Source organism: Salvelinus fontinalis, chromosome 4 (genome assembly GCF_029448725.1).
Source record: "Salvelinus fontinalis isolate EN_2023a chromosome 4, ASM2944872v1, whole genome shotgun sequence".
Classification (NCBI taxonomy): domain Eukaryota; kingdom Metazoa; phylum Chordata; class Actinopteri; order Salmoniformes; family Salmonidae; genus Salvelinus; species Salvelinus fontinalis.
The window spans coordinates 16,500,900-16,522,871 of record NC_074668.1 but is presented as its reverse complement, the minus strand read 5'-3'; the positions used below and the strand labels follow the sequence as shown (position 1 = coordinate 16,522,871).

The 21,972-nt window shown below is 41.5% G+C and overlaps 1 protein-coding gene and 1 long non-coding RNA gene across 2 annotated transcripts in view; both read left to right on the top strand.

Annotated features, from left to right (window-relative positions):
• The first annotated feature begins 1,011 nt into the window (after nucleotides 1–1,011).
• Nucleotides 1,012–16,996, top strand: LOC129853181 (uncharacterized). Its single transcript, XR_008759092.1, has 3 exons — nucleotides 1,012–14,852; nucleotides 15,459–15,521; nucleotides 15,774–16,996. It is a non-coding gene; the product is annotated as an uncharacterized LOC129853181 (long non-coding RNA).
• Nucleotides 16,997–17,069: 73 nt separating this feature from the next.
• LOC129853176 (pescadillo homolog) overlaps nucleotides 17,070–21,972 on the top strand; it is a 42,104-nt gene continuing 37,201 nt past the window's right edge. Inside the window, exon 1 of the mRNA XM_055918929.1 lies at nucleotides 17,070–17,192. The gene's annotated coding sequence lies outside the window, so the exon portion shown is untranslated. The remainder of the gene's footprint in view (nucleotides 17,193–21,972) is intronic.

The following is a 21,972-nucleotide window of genomic DNA, read 5'->3' as shown; positions in this document are numbered from 1 at the left end:
GAGTAAAATAATAAGTGGGGTGTTCTCTCATTTGTGTATGCAAGTAGCTAGCTAACTTGAATCGTTAGTTTGGGTGCTTGACTGCCGTATGAGGTCAGAATGCAAGGATGTACCCTAGGTTGCAACCCTACTCCTCGGCCTGAGCGTCCAGTGTGCTGGCTGCATCAGTTGCTATATTTAAAAGGTTCTTGCTATAAGGGATCCTTTGGGCATTCCTACCCTATTCAAGTTGTAATTTTAAATGTCTATGGTTAGATAATGTTTGGGTAGGGACATCCAATCAGGAGTGTCTTTGGTGGTCTCTGGGTAGAAAAACCTAGCTAGCTCAGCCAGCCATTGGCTAGGCCGTCAGAAGCTGGACAGAAGGCCTCTGCCATTCCACTGTATTATAGCAGAATTTGAGTGGCAGTGGAATGAACCAATCACATTTTGACTTGCAATGGATGAAGGTGTATTTCTGTGACGTGTCTAGGCCTTCACTACTGAGGTAATTAATTCATAATATAGAATAGTAGGCTGATAAACAGCCAATTCAGTAGGTGGCGGCAATATATTTATACGTTGTAATCTGCCATAAAACCTTGAAGAAGAAGAGCATGCAAGAGACAATGGTTACGGTCCAAACTCAAATGAAGTGGACGCTTCTGATGATGTCTGACGAGTATACACATGCAGGGCGAGGGAGGAAGGAATGATTTTTAAACGGAACACCCTTGGCTGGAAATTCTTCACTCGTTCATCCCACAATGATTGTGTATTAAGCCAGCGGTAGCTTGTGGGTGCTTTATATGTTCTACATTCAATTATGGGGGCATGTCGACTTATATTAAATACATCATTATTAATATATGCCTACTGTATGATAGCTAGCAAATTAATTAGCTAACTGACGTTAGCCTGCCTAGCTGGAACTTCTAAAGAAGGGAAATGTTTTATTTCTTCAATTTCCAAAAGATAACAAAAAAAAAACATATTTACTTTGTACGTAGTAGTAACATTTCTAACGTATTTGCATTTGTTTTTACTTAAACTTGTATGTTGACTTCTGTTAGCTATAATATTGTTATAATGCCTTCATTATTAAAGCAGACGTGGTTGTAACACTTTGCTGCACCCCACAGATGAACCAGTTCTGCCTGTGCCAGATACTAACCTTACTCCCACACACACACAGAGAGAGATGGCTGACACAAACCATTTATGAGCTCTGACCTCAGGGGGGCGCTCTGACCTCAGGCGCCAGTTGCTGGTGTCTGCTTCAACATCTTGTCAATACAAGAGACAACCCAGACCGGCATGGCACTCAACGAGCATGCGCATGCATACACACACACACACACACACACACACACACACACACACACACACACAAACCCCTGTTTCAGGCGGGAGTTCCAAGGACAAAGAACACTACTGAGAACCAATGGAACATTGTTATTAGCCTGAAGGGGACCGCCCTCCACTCACAGCGACCATTCAGGAGAGCAGAACTACTAGAATCTACCTACGTCATTTCACTGTATAAAATGTATTGCACAATATGAGTCGGGGCTCCTCCTGCTAGCTCCCTCTGAGCTAAATGGACGAGCCCGTGCACGTGTTGTCAGATATCTTTGCAACTTATTAAACTGCCTTAAATATCATACCTTATCCACCTGGTCTAGCGTCTCAACTTGGTCTCTCTCTTCTAGTAAATATCATCAATCTTTAACATGGTAGCAGAGGATGGTTTTCTAAGAACCTGAATTCGGTCCATAGGAGGATGATGAGAAGAGAGAGAGAAGTTGGAGACAAATCCAGAGAGACGGGTGACCTGAAAAGGAGCTGCCGGGGATTCATCTCACCTCAGGAATCTGATCTAAAAGTCGACTAAACAAAAGGTAAGCAGAGCCGGTTAAATCAAAAATCTGCATATTGTATTATAGAGATAACCAAATTTAAGATCAGTGACTGAGTGTGAGTATGAATTTCCGTTAAATTTATTATATAAGTTGCATACTAAGGCATTGATGCAAAGATATTTGTCATATAGTCTAAGAATGAAAAGAGATGAAATGAGTAATGAGAAATGAGAAATGATTGACCACCGTAGAAGCGGGCCTAGTTGCTAGAACTAGAAGGATCCTGCACGGTTGAAGTGTCTGTTCAAGTTGTATCAGTGTCCGGGACTAGAAGTTAGTGTAAGTTGAAGATGTAAGTTGTTGGCAACCTCGTACACGCCTCGGACACCCTTCTAGGTAGCATCGGAATTAAACTGAGCTTGATCATTCGGGAGCTCGTGCTGAATTGGCAAATCCGGGTAAGGTTAATAACTATTTTTTAACTGGTCGCCGCTCGGTACCTAAGTCCAAGCCTGAGCTTTAATGTGGTGAGGACTTAATCCTCTTGGCCATGTTTTAAATTCTTGTGACAGGTATAACTATGTAATTATGTTTTGTTTGTAGTAAACGTTTGGGTTAAGGGGATTTACATGTTCCCAGAGACAAGGTATCTTAAAGGGGCACACTCATATATGGAATATTCAGAGTTTTATTTTCTGAGTTTTAATTAGACAAGGAAATTTTTAATTTTTAAAGATAAGGGGTTCTTTAATAGGTCTAGACATGGTATGGAACACGAATGTAAGGGGGTGTTGTAACCTTTGACCTGCATCATGGCTGTCTCTTGAAGTCTGATCAGCTTCGGGGGAGGGCCATGTAGATAATGCATTTGTGGTCATTTGGTATACTGGTTTTGAGGTAAATTAATATGTAAGGACTCTAGAAATTGCCACCATAGACATGTTTTTCTAAAAATCCATGAGTTTAGATGAAGCCAAACAGTGAGACATTTAGTTAAAATTTGGAAACAAAACAGTTGTTACAGACAGATAAGGGAAAGGGCAGACAGACAGGCCCTCCCTACACTGCTGAGACCTTGAAGGTTTGAGAGCAGAGAGGGGAGTTTCGGAAGGGGCGCCAGGACATGGATAACAGAATGGGTAGATAACAGTTACTGAAAGGAGACATGAAAGGGGCGCTCCTACAATGATAATGTAGAACATAAGAATATTTTACTATTCTTACCTAAGTCATTATTTAGAATAGGTAAGGTTGTTACCTGGCTAGAGCCAGGTATCAAGAGGGGGATGGGTACATTGTGGTCTAGGATAGGATGGGGCCTATTGGATAATAAACGAATTATTAAAAATAATAATAATAATAATTAAAAAATAAATAATAATAATAATTAAAAAATAAATAATAATAATAATTATAGCTAACAAATAGGTATAGAAGTTAAATATACAATCAGATAAAACAAATGAGAAACTGGTGGTTAACCGAACCTGTATGTCCAGGATTTTATGCGTTACAGATGAATTAAAGGAGAAGGTGATTCACTTGACCTGGGGGCATATCGCACTTGGAGGGTGAGACACACTGGCACTGCCGAATGATCACAGAGTTAAGGAGAAGAACTGTTGCTAATAAAGCTCAGGGGTCAACTCCTTAATGAAGAATTCCCTGACCCCGACCTGTCATCACTGTGAACTTTCATAGAAGTGAAAGTGTTGCTTGATCTCTGGCTGATGATGTGTTCTCTGGGAGAGGATGGGGTTTTTCAGGACTGCTTGTGGTCCTGAGCTGTCTGATTAGGATACGATGGGGATGTTACCATCACAGTACTGCCAGAACAACCACCAGTTCCAACGGACCAGGGTTCAGCCGGCCTCCTCCACCACTTCAAGACCAACTCCCACACCACCACCTAAGCTCTCCAATCTGGTACAGGTAATAAATGTAAAAGACATCTCAGATAGTGACCAATTGGGGACTTAAACTGAATATGAGGAAAGGGAGAATATGTGGTTGGCCTACAAAACAATAAATAGAAAGGACTGTGTCGTATGTGGACATGCCAGACCTATTCTGGCTGCTCACCCATTTGCCCTAAGTAATGGGGAAGGTTGGATGTGTACATTGGAAAGCTACTTGGTCCGAGGGTACAGATAACATCCACACCAACCTCTTGGGGGTCCTAATAGGGGTCCCCCCACGAATTCCAGGCATTAAACAGAAATGATGGTCTGTGGCATCTGATGCCCACCATTCTTGGTCCAGCTATTGTTGATACTAAACAAAATGCCTGGATCAATTATATCTACTATAATCAACAATGATTTGTCAACTACACCCACACTGCACTTAGGGGGATGGCTGAACAATTGGATGCCACCTCTCGAACTGCTAGACAGAATAGGCTAGCACTAGACATGATACTGGCCAACCAGGGAGGTGTATGTAAAATGATTGGAGAACAGTATTGCAAGTTTGTCCCTAACAATACTAGTCCGGATGGGAGCATTTAAAAAAAAAACTCTGAGTGGGTTGGTGAGGTTATCGGTGGAGATGGAGGGTCTTGCAGGTGTGGAGGAGAGTGGACTGTTCCCCTGGCTGGGTGGTTGGTTTGGTAAGTACACTACAATGATGAATACTGGATTTCGGTGTCCCTAGTTGTTGTTTTTCTTATGCTCATGTGCTGTGTTGCCTGTATCATACCTTGTTTGAAGAAGTCTGTTACAGATGTGGCAAGGACCTCTGGTATGATGCCGTTGCTTGATGCTCCAGTTGGAGAGGCTGATACGGAATCAAGCTTTCGCAGGAGAGAGGGCCTGACAGAGGAGGACCCTTGGTTTGCTGCAATTGATGTTGTCGAATGAATAAAAAGTGATGTTTGTCCTCCCTGTTGTGAAGGTTTGAAGTTCCCGGGTGGCGACGAGCCCACCTGGTACAGGTTGTATAGAGGGATGGACCTGAGGGTTTAACATTCATTTTCTCGTTTTTTGGTTAATAATGTGGGATTTTGGACTCAACAAGGCTTCGAGGCGGTCCATGGCCAATTGGCCGCTACATCCCTGATGGCATTTCAGAATAGAATCGCAGTAGATATGTTGTTGGCTGAGCGCGGAGGTGTTTGTGCCATGTTTGGGGAGCAATGTTGTACTTTCATTCCCAAAAATACAGCGAATGATGGAAGTCTTACCGCCGCCCTAGAGGGTCTTCGCACGCTTAATGGGAAGATGAAACAGCACTCCGGAGTGGACACTACTATGTGGGATTCTTGGATGGATGCTTTTGGCAATTATAAAATGCTTGTTTCCTCTATCCTTGTCTCAATTTCTGTTTTTGCCGCGATACTTGTGCTTTGTGGTTGCTGTTGCATTCCATGTGCTCGCACTCTGATACCCTATCTGCTATAGACCCAAAGCAGACCGATAGGGGTCAGATGTACCCACTCCTTGCTATTGAGGAAGCTGAGCCTGGGTATCAATTTGATGACTAGTGATGGCTAGAGGATTTACTATTGTCACGTCTCTGGTGAGACGTGAAGAGGGGGAATAAAAATTAAAAAAAAAAAATGTTTGCTGACAAATTTTACTGTGGTCACGTCTTTTAAGACGTGAAGAGGGGGATTTGTTAGCTATAATATTGTTATAATGCCTTCATTATTAAAGCAGACGTGGTTGTAACACTTTGCTGCACCCCACAGATGAACCAGTTCTGCCTGTGCCAGATACTAACCTTACTCCCACACACACACAGAGAGAGATGGCTGACACAAACCATTTATGAGCTCTGACCTCAGGGGGGCGCTCTGACCTCAGGCGCCAGTTGCTGGTGTCTGCTTCAACATCTTGTCAATACAAGAGACAACCCAGACCGGCATGGCACTCAACGAGCATGCGCATGCATACACACACACACACACACACACACAAACCCCTGTTTCAGGCGGGAGTTCCAAGGACAAAGAACACTACTGAGAACCAATGGAACATTGATATTAGCCTGAAGGGGACCGCCCTCCACTCACAGCGACCAGTCAGGAGAGCAGAACTACTAGAATCTACCTACGTCATTTCACTGTATAAAATGTATTGCACAATATGAGTCGGGGCTCCTCCTGCTAGCTCCCTCTGAGCTAAATGGACGAGCCCGTGCACGTGTTGTCAGATATCTTTGCAACTTATTAAACTGCCTTAAATATCATACCTTATCCACCTGGTCTAGCGTCTCAACTTGGTCTCTCTCTTCTAGTAAATATCATCAATCTTTAACACTTCTCCATTGATGTTATTTTAAAATTTTCGCAGATTTTTCTTACGGATGTACAATCGTCGCGAATTGAATTATGGGGAGTTTCAGGCCCCTGAGTGATAATTGTATACTCGCAAAGCCGACTAAAAACGAGGGATGAGGGGCTTCTGTTGCAAACTTCCCTTGCTTGGCTAATCATTTTGAACACCCTCCAACATGGCGACGGTTTTCCCCCAAGGGCATAAGGTGAGGGTAAGTGGACGAGGGTGTGTCTTTTTAAGTGTTTGGACTGCATCCAATGTGTTGCAAGCAGTCGTTTTCCCACTCTAACGCAAGTAACGTTAGCTAGCTTGTGTTGTAGTAGTGTAACAATGAGTACGGTTACATGTAACAGTTTTACTTTAGTCCGTCCCCTCGCCCCGACCCGGGCGCGAGCCAGGGACCCACGAAGCATCGTTACCCATCGCTCCACAAAAGCCGCGGCCCTTGCAGAGCAAGGGGAACCACTACTTCAAGGTCTCAGAGCAAGTGAAGTCACCGATTGAAAGGCTAGTTAGCGCGCACCACCGCTAACTAGCTAGCCATTTCACATCCATTACACACACAATAATGCGATTTATTGTGGATAGTCAGATTAATATAATAGTTTGATGAAAACGTTGACATGCTTTGCAATAAGAATGATTCCCCTAATATTCCTGGACACATCTACAATTGGGCTACCTGATGGCACTGATAAATGCAGAAAATCTGCAATAAAAAATAAACATTCTACCACAGCGAACATGGTATTTTTGGGAAGCATATTTTTTTCTCCATTCGGACATACAGTACCAGTCAAAGGTTTGGACACTTACTCATTCAAGGGTTTTTCTTTATTTTTACTATTTTCTACATTTTTGAATAATGGTGAAGACATCAAAACTATGAAATAACACACATAATCATGTAGTAACCAAAAAAGTGTTAAACAAATCAAAATATATATATTTGAGATTCTTCAAAGTACCCACCCTTTGCCTTGATGACAGCTGTGCACATTCTTGGCATTCTCTCAACCAGCTTCATGAGGTAGTCACCTGGAATGCATTTCAATTAACAGGTGTGCCTTGTGGAATTTCACAATCACATTTGTGGAATTTCTTTCCTTCATGCATTTGAGCCAATCAGTTGTGTTGTGACAAGGTATGGGTGGTGTATAGAAGACAGCCCTATTTGGTAAAAATACCAAGTCCATATTATGGCAAGAACAACTCAAATAAGCATAGAGAAACGACAGTACCTCATTACTTTAAGACATGGTCATTCAATCCAGAAAATTTCAAGGACTTCGAAAGTTTCTTCAAGTGCAGTTGCAAAAACCATCAAGCGCTATGATGAAACTGGCTCTCATGAGGACCGCCACAGGAATGGAAGACCCAGAGTTACCTCTGCTGCAGAGGATAAGTTCATTAGTTACCAGCCTCAGAAATTGCAGCCCAAATAAATGCTTCACAGAGTTCAAGTAATAGACATCTATACATCAATTGTTCAGAGGTGACTGCGTGAATCAGGCTTTCATGGTCGACTTGCTGCCAAAAAAAAACCACTACTAAAGGACACCAATAAGAAAAAGAGACTTACTTGGGTCAAGAAACACGAGCGATAGACATTAAACTGTTAGAAAACTGTCCATTTGTCTGATAAATACAAATTTGAGATTTTTGGTTTCAACTGGCGTGTCTTTGTGAGACACAGAGTAGGTGAACGGATGATCTCTGCATGTGTGGTTCCCACTGTGAAGCATGGAGGAGGAGGTGTGATGGTGCTTTGCTGGTGACACTGTCAGTGATTTATTTAGAAATCAAGGCACACTTAACCAGCATGGCTACCACAGAATTCTGCAGCAATACACCATCCCATCTGGTTTGCGCTTAGTCCCACAGTCATTTGTTTTTCAACAGGACAGTGACCCAAAACACCTCCAGACTGTGTAAGGGCTATTTGACCAAGAAGGAGAGGGATGGAGTGCTGCATCAGATGACCTGGCCTCCACAATCACCCGACCTCAACCCAATTGAGATGGTTTGGGATGAGTCGGACCGCCGAGTGAAGGAAAAACAGCCAACAAGTGCTCAGCATTAGTGGGAACATGCCTCATGAAGCTGGTTGAGGGACTGCCAAGAGTGTGCAAAGGGTGGCTACTTTGAAGAATCTCAAATATAAACTATTGTTTGATTTGTTTAACTTTTTTGGTTACTACATGATTCCATATGTGTTATTTCATAGTTTTGATGTCTTCACTGTTATTCTACAATGAGTAGGTGTGTCCCAACTTTTGGCTAGTTCTGTATAAAGTTGGTATGTGAAAACTACTACTACACATACATTCTGTTGTTGCAGACTCACTTCACTCGCACTGAAGAGGGAGGCTCGCTCGGCTGTTGCTAGCACATACGCAGAACAAATACACCAGTGGAATGCCGATTTAAGGTGTTTACATGTCTTAATAATTTGAAAGATTGTTCAGAAAACCAGGTGTTTTAATCAGCATATGCTTACTTTGATTTTGACCTTATGAAGATAAACAGAGTAAGGTGTTTACGTTACTATTGCATAATCTGCCTACTGCCATAATCCGTTTTAATACCGAATTATTAGTGTGCATGGAAATTTACTCAATGGCAAGGCGGCTGCAGCAGCTGTTATCAACTTCAAGGTGGATGTAGTTGCTAATTTGTTAGCGTCAACCTTTTCAAGATTAATTTTCAAACTTGGTTTACTAATGATCATCATCTGGTGAGTAGCACTGTTTTTTTGTTGCAGCTCTCTTGCGGTTATATACATAATATGGCCAAAAGTATGTGGACGACTGCTCCTCAAACATCTCATTCCAAAATCATGGGCATTAATATGAAGTTGGTCCCCCCCTTGCTGCTATAATATCCCCCACTTTTCTGGGAAGACTTTCCTCTAGATGTTGGAACATTGCTGTGGGGACTTGCTTCCATTCAGCCACAAGAGCATTAGGGAGGTTGGGCGATTAGGCTTGGCTTGCAGTCTGCGTTTCAATTCATCCCAAAGGTGTTCGATGGGGTTGAGATCAGGACTGTGTGCAGGCCAGTCTATATGGACCTCGCTTTGTGCAGGGGGCATTGTCATGCTGAATCAGGAAAGGGCCTTCCCAAAACTGTTGCCACAAAGTTGGAAACACAGAGTCATCTAGAATGTCATTATATGCTGTAGCGTTAAGATTTCCCTTCACTGGAACTAAGGGGTGTAGCCTGAACCATGAAAAACAGCCCCAGACCATTACTCCTGCTCCACTAAAGTTTACAGTTGGCACTATGCATTGGGGCAGGTAGCGTTCTCCTGGCATCTGCCGAACCCAGATTCAGCCTTCGGACTCCCAGATGGTGAAATGAGGTTTTCCTGTGTCTACCCTTCTCAATGGCAAGGCTAGGCTCACTGAGCCTGTACTTTGTCAAGGTTTTTCTAAGGTTTTGATCAGTAACCATGGTCAAATAGTTAGCCACTGTGTACTGTCGATTTAGGGCCAGATAGCACTGCATTTTGCTTTGCGCTTGTGTTTCCCAATAAGCAATGTAGTTTTGTTTTGACTGTGTTGTAATTTGTTTTATTCTGATTGTTTGGATATTTTGGTCCTGAGTGTGTTAGTAGAACAGGTTTGTGAACTTAGCCCCAGGACCAGCTGGATGAGGGGACTCTTTTCTTTGCTCAGCTCTTGGCATTGCAGTGCTTGGTAATGATATGAGAGTGGGTCACTGTATTTTCGATGTTTCCAAAACTTAATTGCTCTTTTTTGAGTTATTATTAGTGGATATTGGCCTAATTCTGCCCTGCATGCATTGTTTGTAGATTTCCTCTGGACATGTAGGATAATCTTACAGAACTCTGCATGCTGGGATTCAATGGGGGTGTTTGTCCCATTTGGGGAATTCTTGTTTTGTAAGTCGACCTCACACCTCGCCTCTTTTACGCTACTGATATTCTCTGTTCATCATATGCATAGTCACTTTAACCATATCTACATGTACATACTACCTCAATCAGCCCGACTAACCTGTGTCTGTATGTAGCCTCGCTACTGTATATAGCCTCGCTACTGTTATTTTTCACTGTCTTTCTACTGTTGTTTTTATTTCTTTACTTACCTATTGATCACCTAATACCTTTTTTTGCACTATTGATTAGAGCCTGTAAGTAAGCATTTCACTGTAAGGTCTACAACTGTTGTATTCGGCGCACGTGACAAATAAACTTTGATTTGAAATGCTTTTTGGAAGTTGATAAAGCAAACGTATTATTTTGGTGGACATGTTGATCTATCACGGTGTGTTGGGTGTAAATATGATCAGTCGTGCGATGTTTTGGTATAAATCCAATTTGGCTTTTACTCAATACATTGTGCTTATTAAGGAAGTTTAGAACTCTTACATTTACAGAAAACCTTCCCCAGGTTACTGTTCACACAAATGCCTCTGTAATTGTTAGGGTCAAATTTGTCTCCGTTCTTAAAGATTTGGGTTATGAGTCCTTGATTCCAGATGTCAGGGAAATAACTTACACTCAGGATCAAATTAAACAGTTTTAATATAGCCAATTGAAATTTTGCACTAGTGAGTTTGAGCATCTCATTTAGGATGGCATCAGGTCCGTATGCTTTTTTTTAAATTTGAGGGCCTGAAGTTTCTTACAGTGCTCCTTGTCAGTAATTGAGGAGTCTAATGGATTTTGATTGTCTTTTTATAGCTTTTTCTAATCTATTCAACTCCTCATGAATTTGGCATTTTTGTCACGGCCGTCAACAGAAGTAGACCAAAGCATAGCGTTGTGAGTGTACATATTCCTTTTTATTAGGATGATGATGATGACGCCGACAAAAACAATAAACAATACAAACACGAATGTGAAGCTTAAGGCTAAAGTCCCACAAACAAAGACAACTTCCCACAAAAAAAAGGAGGGAAAAGGGCTACCTAAGTATGGTTCCCAATCAGAGACAACGATAGACAGCTGTCCCTGATTGAGAACCATACCTGGCCAAAACATAGAAATACAAAATCATAGAAAAACAAAACATAGAATGCCCACCCCAAATCACACCCTGACCAAACCAAATAGAGACATAAAACGGCTCTCTAAGGTCAGGGCGTGACAATCTTTCTGCGTTTTTGTTTTAAAATGGGTTGTCCATATGTCACCATTTTGTATCGCTAATTCTTGTTTAGATTATTATTATTTTTTTACAAATTTTGCCAGAGGTTGTTTGTGTTTATGGACTCCTCAATTAGTGTCAGCTGCTTGCTGTTGTACTGTGCTCGTTTGGTTCTGAGTGTACATTTTTATAGAGCTTTAAAGTCTCACAGTAATGAAAGCGTAATTCACCATTATTTGGGTCTCTGCGCTTTTGGTTGGATAGTGTTCTAAGCTTTTTCCTTATAATTGTACAATCTGCATCAAACCAGTTGTCATCTGTGGTCTTTAAAAAAAAATCAGTTGTGCTTCTTTTGCCGTTTGCCTGAATATGTAGTTGATGTTTTTTACTGCTAGATTGATGCCTTCTTTACTGTGAGTGAATGTGCTATCCAGAAAGTTATCTAAGAGTGTTTGGATATTTTGGTTACAGGTAGCTTTCTGCTATTCTTCTGTGCTGTTTTGGGCCCATCTGTATGAATTTCTGATGTTCTACAGCTTACTGGGCTGTGAATGTGTAGTTGTTTCCATGTCTGGTCTTTTGAGGAGCAATGTAATTTGGCTGTGATCAGACAGAGGTGTTAGTGGCTTGACAGTGAATGAGCTGAGAGCGAAAGGATCAATGTCTGTAATCATATAGTCTACTGTGCTGTGGCCTAGAGGTGAGCAATAGGTGAATCTCCCCAAAGAGTCCCCCGTAACCTACCATTGACAAAGTACAGACCCAGGCTTCGACAGAGCTGAAACATTTCCCTTCTGTTTTTGTTGATGGAGCTGTCACTGTTGTTTCTATGGGGGAGATTAAGACAGTTAGAAACAGTATGGCCTGTAATAAAGCTGTCCCCTCTTGTGGTCGTTAGATCAGGTAGTGTTCCTGTGCGCGCAATTGTGTCCCCACAGATGAGCACATTTCCCTGGGCCTGGAAATGGCACATCTCTTCCTCAAGGGTGGGGAAGATCTCTGACTAATATCGGGATTCTCTGAGTAATATGGGCATCTTTTTCTGTCAGTACAAGTAATTTTTTCAGTTTTAACCAAATGTGATATTTACTAATTTTGAGGGGATCAACTAGATTTTGTAGTTTGGATTTGTACCAAATGATCAATCCTCCAGAGTCTCTGCCTCTATTGACAGAGCTGTGTTTCTGTGATGGCACAATGACCTCTCTGTAGCCTGTGGGACAGTGAGTGACAATGTCAGCCTTACACCATGTCTCCTGCAGAATGATGACGTCAACATCTTTAAGATTTTTGTTGAACTCCAGTGCTAAACTCTTCAGTCCAAAGGTTGATGAGTTTAGGCCCTGAATGTTCCACATGCTAACTAATAGTGATTTCACGTTGCAAAAAGAAAGAATAACAGTCAGAAATACAGTAACTACTAAGTTGTTAAGATTGAGATAAACAGGATAACAGCCAACATTTTTTCTGTTTCATTGAACAAGTAAACTTTTATTACGATGTGTGTGTGTGTGCGTGTGCGTGTGCGTGTGTGTGTGTGTGTGTTTAGTACAGATGTATTGGAGGAGCTGTTTAATCTAACTCAATCCTACAGGGTTCTCCTGTCCACTGACGACGGTGGTGATGTGGGAGTTGGGGAACCACTCAGAGGCCGTCTCTGCTACTCTGTTGACCAGGCTGCCTACTCTCTTCTGTCTCTCTCGCTCTCTGTCTTTGTCGTTCTCTCTACCTCTGTTTCTCTCTTGTGTGTCTCTGTCTTTATCTCCCTCCGTCTTTGTCGCTCTCGCTGTCTCAGCAAGTGAAATTAGGAGGCAGCAGATTGCACAGAACAAAGTAGCAAGGATTGTTTTAAGGTGGATATATGGTTATTATGTTGTAGTCATGCACAATGCTCTTGGTTGGTCATCAATCAAAAAGATAATTGAAAAAAACATGCTTATTTTATTTCACGGTGTCCACCATTTAAAACAGTCAAACTCCATTCACAACAATATTCAGTTGGTAAGAGACCAGATATTCAGTCAATACTAGGAATGGATTGTCCACCATCTATGTGTTATCCAGACAGAATAGAAAATAGGCAAAATAACATTTCGCTTCAGAGCAATAAAGACATTGAGTAATTTATCTGAGCAAACCAGAAACCTTTCAATATATGCATTCAAACAGTACTTTAGAACCTTTTAAATATAGTACATTGGAAGGTTGTGCAGGACTATGGTAGATGAAGGAACCAATCTATCTTTTTAGACTGTTAGAGTATTTATCTGGTCAATATGTCAGTGTATTATGTCTGTTTGTAACAGTGTTATATCTGAAAATGTGATCGTATTATAAATTGTATTTTAATGTTTAAGGACTCTTGGAAGATTAGTCCAAATGAGGACCAAAAGAGATCCTAATAAAATCAAATATGACGCAGTCTGTCAGTCTCTCTCTCCTCTCTTTCTGTTGACTCTCTCTGTTGTCTCTGTGTGGTCAGTTCAGTTGGACGACCTACCTACCTCCACCATGGTGTAGGGGAACTGTAACCGCATTCTGCTGTGCACCAAGAAGAGAAGGATAGAGGACACCATCGATTATGTTGCTACCCGCCCCATGTACTACTATCCCTCTAGAACGTTGCTGTTTTATAACATATCCATTTGCTGGCTATGGAAATATCAAAGCCAATTACTGAACATAAGAAAACAATATTTTTGACTAATAACAAATATTGCTTATAAATCAGTGATGTATGGTGGCCGAGTGATGGCAAGCCCTGTCAAGTTCATGGATGCTTGAATGAATAAATAAGGGTTAGAGCTAAATCACATAGGGTAAAGGGAACAAGCACTGACCAGAAATTAGTAGGCAAGGTTTTGTTTTAATATATATATTTTTTTAACTTTATCTGACCAAAACAATCCTCAATCATCTTCCTTGCAGTATTCACTCCTGGAATGGAAGATTTCCCATCTCCTTCTCCCACTGCTGGGAGATCCTTATTTGGATGCATCTGGCAAATTATGGAAGAGTGGAGGGAAAGCTGCCCTCCAGTGTCCTGTATGGAGAGGTGCATTCTAGTTCTACTGGACCTGCTTTTAAACCATGTGTGTATGTGTTTCCCACTTCTCATAACCATTGAAAAGGCTGGGGTAAAAATGACACACCACCTGCATTGACTTCTAGAACAGGACAGCCTAGAAGAAGGGAAATGGGGGTGGAGAGGAGGAAGAGAGCAGTGAGGACGAGGAGGAAGCTGACGATGAGGAGGAGGATGGCGCTGGAGACATGGATGAGGTGGAGGAGCTGATGGAACATCATGCAGTGTCTGGCCCAGACTGCCTCCTGTCAGAACTACTTCCTTATGACCGTCTGTTATCATATGTGTACAGTGTTTGATCCATAATGAATTTGGAGGAGGTGCGTGGGCACAGCTCCCTGATTTCCTGCACAAATCCATCCATCCTTTTATCATGTCTGTTCTGTTTCCTCTCAGCCTACATCGCTGCCGTTGACCACGGCATGCGAGAGAAGAAAAGACGTAACGCCCCAAGAATCACACCCATTAAGAGGCGGGGGGGCAGGGCAGGCTTCCGAGCAAGCAGCAGGAGACTCCAGCGCTCTTCCCGGTAAGTAATGAGAGAGCGGTACCACAAAGCCACAAGGTACAGTACCAGTCAAAAGTTTGGACACCTACTCATTCAACAGTTTTTCTTTATTTTTACTATTTTCTACATTGTAGAATAATAGTGAAGACATTAAAACTATGAAATAACACATATGGAATCATGTAGTAACCAAAATAGTGTTAAACATATCTAAATATATTTACAATTTTAGATTCTTCAAAGTAGCCACCCTTTGCCTTGATGACAGCTTTGCACCTCACAAAGACACTGCGGTTGGAACCAGAAATCTCAACTTTGGTCTCATCAGACCAAAGGACATAGATTTCCACTGGTCAAATGTCCATTGCTCATGTTTCTTGGCCCAAGCAAGTCTCTTCTTCCTGGTGTCCTTTAGTAGTCGTTTCTTTGCAGCAATTCGACCATGAAAACCTGATTCACGCAGTCTCCTCCGAACAGTTGATGTTGAGATGTCTGTTACTTAAAATCTGTGAATCCCCTCATTGACAAACTTCATTACTGCAGTAATTAAATTATAAAGTTGACTTGTTTTGAAGAAATGTCTCTCCTTTTGATTACAATAATTCCATGACACTCTTCTTCTCCCAGGAGTATGTGTCCAACATCCTGACCCAGCACTTCTTCAGCATCACCCAGAAGATCCAGAAGAAGGTGACTGGTAGTGGTGGAAAAATAACCTAATTGTCATACTTGAGTAAAATTAAAGATACCTTTAATTTAAAATCACTCAAGTAAAAGAGAAAGTCACCCAGTAAAATTCTACTTGAGTAAAATACTAAAAGGATTTCCTTTGAAATATACTTAAGTATCAAAAGTAAAAGCATTAATAATTTCAAATTCCTTATATTACGCAAACCAGACAGCACAATTTTCATGTTTTTTTCCCCTTCCATTTACGGATAGCCAGGGGCACACCAACACTCGGACATCCTTTACAAATGAAGCATTTGTGTTTAGTGAGTCCGTCAAATCAGAGGCAGTGGGGATGACCATTGTTGTTCTCTTGGTGTGTGAATTAGACCATTTTCTGTCCTGCTAAGCATTTAAAATATAACGAGTACTTTTTGGTGTCAGGGAAAATGTATGGAGTAAAAAGTACATTATTTTCTTTAGGAATGCAGTAAAGTCAAATGAAATGTTGTCAAAAATATAATAGTAAAGTAAATTACAGATACCCCAAAAAACTACTTAAGAAGTACTTTAAAGTATTTTTACTTAAGTACTTTACGCTACTGGTGACAGGCCAGCCCTCAGAGATGTTCAGAGATGCCTAGCCCTCAGAGATGTTCCCCGTCCTGCCCGGTAGAGCCCTGCACGGGCATGAATTTAAAGCCCAACCCATGCCCGTGACATTCAGGCCCTACCCTACCCAGGCCTGATTGCTTCTGCCAAATTTAAAGCCCGGCTCTGCCCGAAATCAAAAATAACTTCCTCTGTTAGTAAATCCATTAGCTGCTATTCTCTGTCAGTCACTGACTCCCTGCACCCAGGCAGCTCGCTGTCTCTTTCTTTTAATGAGGTTGAAGCACTTCTGACACCATGTTATGATCTTAGTCAGATATGACTGTACTACACAGCAGAGCACGAGCAAATTAGCATGGCTGACGTGTGACCCACATGACTACTGACTCACTGAGGCTGGTGTTAACAAGACTACGAGCAAATGGCTCAGCTTCAAAATGTTGGTAATACACTTTGTGATACCTGAGCCCTGCCCGTAGCCTAGTTATTTATGAAAAAACAGGTCCTAGCCAGCCCTAACTTGATGTATAATGTCGGGGCCAGTCGGTGTCGGGTAGCAGAGCTCTACTGCCCGGCTCCCACCTGCCACTCAGAAACCCAGCCCTGGAGTTCATCATTCTCATTCTCATTCTCCCACTGCCAGGTCAGTGACTGGGAACACGGGTCGCACCGCAATGTCAAAGTTTTGCAATGAAAATTTGTGTTTGTTATTGGACAAGTTCAGGTAGTCCCGGCCCGTTTGCTTCCATTATGTGCCTAGTGAATACACCCCAGGATCATATACATTAGTGCACACTATTTCAAAGTGTTCCGTAATGCAAAATGAAAATTAGCATTTCAGTTCTGTTTTCTTCTGTTTCATGCCTCATGAACACAACCCTCCCCTATAGGTGCTCTCCCTGGACGCCAACATGGTGAATAAGCTAAAGAGGGACCTGCTGAGCCTGGTGGACGTGGGTGAGTTTTCGGAGGACGCCCAGTTCCGGGACCCCTGAAACTCCTGCATCCTGCCCGAGGTCATCTGCCACCACTACAACCTGCTGCGATGTTGCCCCTTGCAAGGATCCCTCAGTGGCACAGGTGAGTGAAGCGCTAGAGCTTACATTTCTACTTATATAATTTCTAGTATAGGTTCTTTCAAGCTCTGCTCATTTTGCATCCACCCATCATTACGTCTCGAGCAGCTGTGTGTGTGTGTGTGTGTGTGTGTGTGTGTGTGTGTGTGTGTGTGTGTGTGTGTGTGTGTGTGTGTGTGTGTGTGTGTGTGTGTGTGTGTGTGTGTGTGTGTGTGTGTGTGTGTGTGTGTGTGTGTGTGTCACAGGAGGCTGCTGAGGGGAGAACAGCTCATAATAATGGTTGGAACTGCGCAAATGGAATGGCATCATACACCTGGAGACCATGTGTTTGATGTATTTGATACCATTCCAGTAATTCTGCTCCAGTCATTACCACGAGCCTGATCGCCCCAGTTAATGTGCCACCAACCTCCTGTGCTGTGTGCGTGTGTCTGAGTGCAGGTGTGGGCTCATGTGTGAGGGTGTGCTCCTGCATATACAATGTTTAAAAAATCTGTTCTGTGTTTCCTCCCTTTTTCAGTTTGTTTTCTCTATTTGGCGCCAATTGAACACGAGTCACAACCCAGGTTCACTTGAACCAATGCCATCTTGCAGCAGGCTCTTTTGAATTGATAGCTACTGAGTGACACCAGTTCTCAGGAAATTGTGGTCTCTGACCATGGGCTCTATTTGAACAAATCTAATGCAATGGTAAATTTAAGCGCAGTCGCTAGAGCTATAGGTTCAGGGGTGTGTCAGAAATATTTTCACTATCACAATTACTGGCACACATGCTGGCGTTGGCGAGAAAGGGCTGGGTTTTGATGAATAAACAATTTGTGGGTGTGTCGAGGCTTGGCCCCTCACTGACCAATCAGAACATGCTCCATGGCGAAATATGTGGTTGCCTCATGTTGTGTATTTAAGGTCTTTTATGTATTGCCTTGAAATCAACTCCAATTCCAATGTTAATCCATTATAGTTTGTTAAATGGCTTACTGAAATTAAATAACAAAATGTAGACCTATCTTTGCTAAATACGTTAACATGAACCCATTTGCTGTACACATTGTTCTCAGTAATTGCATGGCTTCAATAGCATTCACACTGATATAGGGTCTAGGTCTACTGTAAATAACTTTATGGCTGAGCATGGACATGCCAAACATTGTCAATAAGCAATATTGCAATCCAATTCAATTCAATTCAATTCAAAGCAATTCATTATTGATGAGGTCTAGAAATTGCTGCACACTACAACGAAGTTATATTCAGGGGGTACCGGTACTGAGTCAATGTGTAGGGGTACAAGTTAGTCGAGGTAATTTGTACATGTAGGTAGGGGTAAAGTGACTATGCATAGACAAACAGCAAACAGCAGCAGTGTAAAAAAAAAAGGGGGGGGGGGGGGGTCAATGTAAATAGTCCGGGTGGCCATTTGATTAATTGTTCAGTAGTTTTATGGCTTTGGGGTAGAAGCTATTAAGGAGCCTTTTGGACCTAGACTTGGCACTCCGGTACTGCTTGCCGTGCGGTAGCAGAGAGAAGAGTCTGTGACTTGGGTGATTGGAGTCTTTGACAATTTGTTTTGCTTTCCTGTGACACCGCCTAGTATATAGGTCCTGGATGGCAGGAAGCTTGGCCCCAGTGATGTACTGGGCGGTACGCACTACCCTCTGTAGCATCTTACAGTCGGATGCTGAGCAGATAGATAGTGTGGTCTACAGTTTATCATGAAATACTCTACCTCAGGCGAGCAATACCTCGAGACTTCCTTAATATTAGACATCGAGCACCAGCTGTTATTGACAAATAGACACACCCCCCCACCCCTCATCTTACCAGACGTAGCTGTTCTGTCGATGCACAGAAAAAACAGCCAAATGTATATTATCCATGTCATCTTTCAGCCACGACTCGTGAAACATAAGATATTACAGTTTTTAAATGTCCCGTTGGTAGGATAGTCTCGAACGGAGATCATCCAGTTTATTTTCCAGTGATTGCACATTGGTCATTAGAACGGATTGTAGAGGCGGGTTACCCACTCGCCGACTAATTCTAACAAGGCACCCCGATCTCCGCCCCCTGTATTTCCATCTTCATGCGAATGATGGGGATTTGGGCCGGGTCTCAGAGAAGCAGTATATCCTTTGCGTTGGACTCATTAAATAAAAAATCTTCGTCCAGTTCGAGGTGAGTAATTGCTCTTCTGATATCCAGAAGCTGTTTTCGGTCATAAGAGACGGTAACAGCAACATTATATACAAAATAAGTTACAAACAATGCAAAAAAACACACAAAATAGCACAGTTGGTCAGGTGCCCGTAAAACGGCAGCCATCCCCTCCGGCGCCATTTCAGATCAGTCAGTTACCAGGGTTGTATTCAATAGGGCACACCGTAGCAAAAGGTTTTGTAACAGAAAACTGGAAACAAGCATTTTTGGGGGGGGACAAATTCAGATACTCCCTGTTTCAGTATGTTTTCTTCCATTTGGTACCTAACAAACATGACCCACATGTCACTCATGGTGGGATGTTAACTGCTGGCGGTATTCAAATGCAGCATGGGCTGAATGGACAGGATGGGCATATTGCTAACTTTGAGACAATCTATCTTTGATGTGACAAGAAATTATGATCATGCATCTTTATTCCTCTATGATTTTATATACAGTAGCTGTAAAAACAACATAGAAACGACATTTCTTGACCACCCATGTACTGTAAATGTAAATGAGTTGCCAATCGCGTCAATCAGCTTTCCAGTCTTTACTAGTCTCCAGACAAAATTGTAGATATGGTGTGTTTTGCCTTTGTATAGGAAATCTCATTGATGACAAAAAATATAGTACTATTGTCAAGGTTTTTTCCTGTCTTAATATTTTTGTCAATAAATCTTTTTTGTAAATAACACAACTGACAGTTTCTATTTTCATTGGACATTTTCCGAAGCGAAATCATCATTTTTTTTCTTCTCTGAAACCCTCTCAATCGTATATATCTGTCCTGTTTATCGTTGCCCCAGCCATTGCTCATTGATTGAGTGCTGAGAAATGGAACCCCCATCAGTCCTAAACATCCTGTGGTGCCTCTTCCCTCTGGAATCGGATGCTAATGTGGCTCACAGGAATAGTATGAGCTTTTATTTTATGGTTTTTACGCACTGATTTGGGCCCAGACTACATTCTTCTCACCCATTTATCCTCTCAGTCTGATGGCTTTCAGGGCCATGATCTCCCTGGAGATGAGCTAATGATGAGTCCTGCAAGTCACGTCTCTCTGCCTGTCTGCCATTAGAACAAGATGCAGCTGCATTGTATCAAAACAAATCTAGCTATATTTCAAGCGCATTTTAAATCACAACACACTTTACAGTAAAAAAAACATTAAGCTATTTGATTTGGAATTTTAGGAACCCTGTAGGTATAACGAAAAACAAAAATTGTTTTTTAAAATATTGCATTTTCCCTTACTACTATAGCCCAAAGAATCATATTCAATAATACATTCATAAATGGCAAAACAGACAGGTACAGTAAAAAAACAATACAAACTAACATATGGAATTGTTTTAAGATGGTCATACCATGGATCGTTTAGCTATTTGATTTAGCATTTTAGGACCCCTGTAGGTATAAAGAAATAAAATGTTTTGTACATTATTGGACTTGCTCTTTACTACTATAGCCCATAGAAATGCATTCAATAGCATATTCATAAATGGTAAAACAGAATATATGCGCTATTTCTATGCATACTATTACGTTTCGTTTTTGCGTCTTTGAGTTTTGGGTTTGTACATCAGTTTCAAACAGCAGAAATTACCATATTTGTTATATATTTACACAGCGGTTTTCAATTCAATTTTATTCAATTCAATTCTAAATGTTAGCTAGACATTTCAACTCTGTATGGCAAGTGTGAATGTCTGACTGAAAACGTTTATGAGGCAGCTTTGCAGTGGCGTAAAGTACTTAACTAAAAATACTTTTAAGTAGTACTTACGTAGTTTTGGGGGTATCTGTACACTACTATTTATATTTTTGACTACTTTTACTCCACTACATTCCTAAAGAAAATAATGTACTTTTTACTCCTTACATTTTCCCTGACAGCCAAAAGTACATTTTGAATGCTTAGCAGGACAGGAAAATTGTCTAATTCGGGCACTTATCAAGAGAACATCCCTGGTCATCCCTACTGCCTCTGATCTGGCAGACTCACTAAACACATATGCTTAATTTGTACTGCCTGAGTGTTCAACTGCGACCCTGGCTATCCGTAAATAAAAATAAATAACAAGAAAATCGCGTTGTTTGGTTTGCTAAATATAAGACATTTTAAATTATTTATACTTTTAATTTTTATACTTAAGTACATTTAAAACCAAATACTTTTAGACTTTTACTCAAGTAGTATTTTACTGGGTGACTTTTGCTTTATTAACTGGAGTCGTTTACTTTTACTCAAGTATGAATATTGGGTACTTTTTCCACCACTGCTGCTTTGAGCCACAGCTTGTTGTATCTATGTTAAATCTAATGGCATCATTGTTTTCGCAAGACAGCGTGGTATCGACAATCCTCACGACCAAGTGAAGAATATTGTAGTGTGTGACACCCTGTCTGTGACATTTCGTTTAGTGTGTGCACCACTTCATTGGCAAGACAAAAAAATGACAGAAAAGACCCCCGTTTAATGTGAGAGGCTCAGCCATGTTAGGATTTTGAAAGTCATGTAGTGTACAGTTGTGGACAAAAGTTTTGAGAATGACACAAATATTAATTTCCACAAAGTTTGC